Source organism: Arachis ipaensis, chromosome B3, assembly GCF_059453495.1.
Source record: "Arachis ipaensis isolate K30076 ecotype BB chromosome B3, ASM5945349v1, whole genome shotgun sequence".
Lineage (NCBI taxonomy): Eukaryota > Viridiplantae > Streptophyta > Magnoliopsida > Fabales > Fabaceae > Arachis > Arachis ipaensis.
In genome coordinates, this window is record NC_142438.1 from 111275721 (window position 1) to 111281000 (window position 5280).

Consider the following 5280-nt stretch of genomic DNA (forward strand, 5'->3'; position numbering starts at 1 on the left):
AGGCAGTAGGAAGCCAAGAAATGAACAAACTGCTATCCAAAATTTCTCTGAGGACAGTAAGAGCCCAGAGAGGAATAACTCTGGCGTTCAAACGCCAGAAACAAGCAAGGAGTTGGCATCAAACGCCCAATGGAAGCTCAGTTCTGGCGTTCAAACACCAGGAACAAGTAAGGAGTTGGCGTCCAACGCCACTCCAGCTTCTAACCCTGGCATTCAAAATGCCAGTGAGGGATCAGACACACACAAGTGCTGATAACAACCCCTCTAAAAAGGCTTCTCCAACCACCTCTGTAGGAAATAAACCTGCAGAAACTAAGGTTGAGGAATACAAAGCCAAGATGCCTTATCCTCAAAAACTCCGCCAAGAGGAGCAGGATAAGTAATTTGCTCGTTTTGCAGACTATCTCAGGACTCTTGAAATAAAGATTCCGTTTGCAGAGGCACTTGAGCAAATACCCTCTTATGCCAAGTTCATGAAAGAGATCTTGAGTCATAAGAAGGATTGGAGAAAAACTGAAAGAGTTCTCCTCACTGAAGAATGTAGTGCAGTCATTCTGAAAAGCTTCCCAGAAAAGCTTAAGGATCCCGGGAGCTTTCTGATACCGTGCACATTAGAGGGTAATTGCACCAAGACAGCTTTATGTGATCTTGGGGCAAGCATCAATCTAATACCTGCATCCACTATCAGAAAGCTTGGTTTAGCTGAAGAAGTCAAACCAACCCGAATATGTCTCCAACTTGCTGATGGCTCCATTAAATACCCATCAGGCGTGATTGAAGACATGATCGTCAGGGTTAGGCCATTCGCCTTTCCCACTGACTTTATGGTGCTGGAAATGGAAGAGCACAAGAGTGCTACTCTCATTCTAGGAAGACCTTTCCTAACAACTGGACGAACTCTCATTGATGTCCAAAAGGGGGAAGTAACCCTGAGAGTCAATGAGGATGAGTTTAAATTGAATGCTGTCAAGGCTATGCAGCATCCAGACACACCAAAAGACTGCATGAAAGTTGATCTCATTGACTCTTTAGTAGAGGAGATCAACATGGCTGCGAGTCTCGAATCAGAGCTGAAAGACATCTTTAAAGATGTTCAGCCTGATTTGGAGGATTCAGAGGAATCGAAAGAACCTCTGAAACTTCCTCAGGAAGAGGAGAAACCTCCTAAATCTGAGCTCAAGCCATTACCACCATCCCTGAAATATGAATTTCTGTGAGAAGGTGACACTTTTCCAGTGATCATAAGCTCTGCTTTAAATCCACTAGAAGAGGAAGCACTACTTCAAGTGCTAAGGACACACAAGACAGCTCTTGGGTGGTCCATAAGTGACCTTAAGGGCATAAGCCCAGCTAGATATATGCACAAGATCCTATTGGAGGATGATGCTAAGCCAATGGTTCAACCACAGAGGCGGTTAAATCCAACCATGAAGGAAGTGGTGCAGAAAGAGGTCACCAAGTTACTGGAGGCTGGGATTATTTATCCTATTTCTGATAGCCCCTGGGTGAGCTCTGTCCAAGTTGTCCCTAAAAAGGGAGGCATGACAGTGGTTCATAATGAAAAAAAATGAACTGGTTCCTACAAGAACAGTTACAGGGTGGCGCATGTGTATTGACTACAGAAGGCTCAATACAGCCACCAGAAAGGATCATTTTCCTTTACCATTCATAGACCAGATGCTAGAAAGACTAGCAGGTCATGATTATTATTGCTTTTTGGATGGCTATTCAGGCTACAACCAAATTACAGTAGATCCCCAGGATCAAGAGAAAACAATATTCACATGTCCATCTGGAGTGTTTGCTTACAGAAGGATGCCATTTGGGCTGTGTAATGCGCTTGCAACCTTTCAGAGATGCATGCTCTCTATTTTCTCTGATATGGTGGAAAAATTTCTGGAAGTCTTCATGGATGACTTCTCAGTATATGGAGACTCATTCAGCTCCTGTCTTGATCACCTGACACTGGTTCTGAAAAGATGCCGAGAGACTAACCTGGTTTTAAACTGGGAAAAATGTCACTTTATGGTGACTGAAGGGATTGTCCTTGGGCATAAGATTTCGAACAAGGGAATAGAGGTGGATCAAGCTAAAGTGAAAGTAATTGAAAAATTACCACCACCTGCCAATGTTAAGGCAATCAGAAGCTTTCTGGGGCATGCAGGATTCTATAGGAAGTTTATAAAGGATTTTTCAAAATTGCAAAACCTCTGAGCAATCTGCTAGCTGCTGACACGCCATTTGTGTTTGACACAGAGTGTTTGCAGGCGTTTGAAACTCTGAAAGCTAAGCTGGTCACAGCACCAGTTATTTCTGCACCAGACTGGACATTACTATTTGAACTAATGTGTGATGCCAGTGACCATGCCATTGGTGCAGTACTGGGACAGAGGCATAACAAACTTTTGCATGTCATTTATTATGCTAGCCGCATTTTAAATGATGCCCAGAAAAATTACACAACCACAGAAAAAGAATTGCTTGCAGTGGTTTATGCCATTGACAAGTTTAGATCATACTTAGTAGGATCAAAAGTGATTGTGTATACTGACCATGCTGCTCTTAAATATCTACTCACAAAGCAGGATTCAAAACCCAGGCTCATAAGATGGGTGTTGCTTCTACAAGAGTTTGATATAGAAATAAGAGACATAAAAGGGACAGAGAACCAAGTGGCTGATCATCTGTCCCAGATAGAGCCAGTAGAAGGGACGTTCTTTCCCTCTATTGAGATCTCTGAAACCTTTCCGGATGAGCATTTGTTTGCCATTCAGGAAACACCATGGTTTGTAGACATTGCAAACTATAAAGCTGCAAGGTTCATACCCAAAGAGTACAGCAGGCAACAAAAGAAAAAATTAATCACTGATACAAAGTACTACTTATGGGATGAACCATATCTCTTTAAGAGATGTGCAGACGGAATAATCCATAGGTGTGTGCCTAGAGAAGAAGCACAGAAGATCCTATGACATTGTCATGGATCACAATATGGAGGACATTTCGGAGGTGAGCGAACAGCTACAAAAGTTCTCCAATGTGGCTTCTACTGGCCCACTCTCTATAAAGACTCCCGAGAGTTTGTGCGTAACTATGACAGCTGCCAGAGAGCTGGTAATCTGCCTCATAGTTACGCCATGCCTCAGCAAGGGATCTTGGAGATTGAGTTATTTGATGTATGGGGTATTGACTTCATGGGGCCTTTCCCACCATCATACTCAAACACTTATATTCTGGTGGCAGTCGACTATGTATCCAAATGGGTGGAGGTGATGAGATATTTTGGTTAGAAACGAATCTCTCCCAAAACACCCAAAACTAACCGGCAAGTGTACCGGGTCGTATCAAGTAATAAAAACTCACGGGAGTGAGGTCGATCCCACAGGGATTGAAGGATTGAGCAATTTTAGTTTAGTGGTTGATTTAGTCAAGCGAATCAAGTGTTGGTTGGGTGATTTGTGATTTGCAGAATGTAAATTGCATGAAATTAAAGAGAGCGGGAAAGTAAATTGCTGAAACTTAAAGAACAAGAAATTAAATGGCAGAAACTTAAAGTGCAAGAAATGTAAATTGCAGAAACTTAAAGTGCAAGAAATGTAGATTGCTTGGAATGTAAAGGGGATTGGGATGTGGATTTGCAGAATTTAAACAAGGAAAAACTAAATTGCATCAAACAGAAGAAGGAAAAGGGAATTGGGATTGAACCGGAAATAAAGCAGAAAAGTAAATGAACATAAGAAGCAGTAAACAGGGAATTGAAATGAGAAATTCAGATCTCAGGACCCAGAGACTAGAAAACCAAGTCTAGATCTCAATGCCTTCCTAGATCCAACAAGAACAATAGCAAGGAAATTGTAAATTGCAAAGAAAAGAGATGAAGATCAAGTAACAGAAACGGAAATGCTAATTCAATTAACAGTAAAGGAAATAGAGAGATCCAAGATTGAGATTGAAACAGAATTTCTTCAATTCTCCAATCCAAGATCCAAGACAAAAGTAAAATGAAATTGAAAGCAATGAAAGCAAGAAATTCAAGTTCAAAAGCTCTCCGAAAACTATTATGAAAATTCTAAAAGGAAAGCTCCCCAATAACTTGAATTCTATCCTATTTATACACTTTCCAAAATGATCTTCAAGCCTTGAGTTGGGCCTTTGTTCTTGGTGGAATTGGGTTGAAAGAGGCCTTGGTTGATTGCTCTTTGAAGATTGAAGAAGAACCGAAGTGAACCAATTGAACCGGAAATGAAGTTAGCCAACGTTGGTCTTCAACGTTAGGGTCAAAGTTAGGGGTCTAACTTTGACCCTAACTTTTCATATCAGCAAACCACATCCTTCTGGTGTGGACGTTGGCGCCAACGTTAGGGGTCTAACTTTGACCCTAACGTTGGCCTTGCTTGGTGTGATTGGCGCCAACGTTAGCCTCCACGTTAGGGGGCTAACGTTGGCGCAAACGTTGCCTACTCCCCCATTGTGATTTAAGTGCCAACGTTAGCCTCCAAGTTAGGGGGCTAACGTTGGCGTAAACGTTGGTGGCCCAAGGAATAAAATTTCTCTTGCCAACGTTAGCCTCCAAGTTAGGGGGCTAACGTTGGCTCAAACGTGGGAGCTCAGGGAGTACTTCATGCCCAACGTTAGCCTCCAAGTTAGGGGGCTAACGTTGGGGCTAACTTCAAGCCTCCAAGTTCAATTTCAACTTCCATTCTTCACTTCTAGCCATTCCTCTTTGCTTCAACCTTTCTCCAAGCCTTCTTCACCTATCATTAATCAACCAAACTAATCAAAGTTTTGCTCAAAATCATGAGGTATTCAATCTTCCACAATATGCAACAATTATAGCTCAAAACCTCATGAAATGGCATGAATTCACATATGGTTGGTTCAATCAAGGGAAACATGAAATTCTACTCAATTAGCTTGCTTGTAGCTCAAGAAAGTGCATAATTCTAATGAAAACTAAAGAAAAAGACTAGCTAAAATGGGTTAAGATGACTTGTCATCAGGAGGCCATTTCCACACCCACTAATGATACTAAGACAGTGCTGAAGTTCCTCCAGAAACATATCTTCAGCAGGTTTGGTGTCCCTAAAGCACTAATTAGTGATGGGGGCACTCACTTCTGCAACAAACAACTTTACTCTGCTATGGTCCGGTATGGAATTAGCCACAAGGTGGCAACTCCATATCATCCACAGACAAATGGGCAAGCTGAAGTCTCTAATAGAGAACTAAAAAGAATCCTGGAATGGACTGTAAGTACCCGTAGAAAGGATTGGGCAAGAA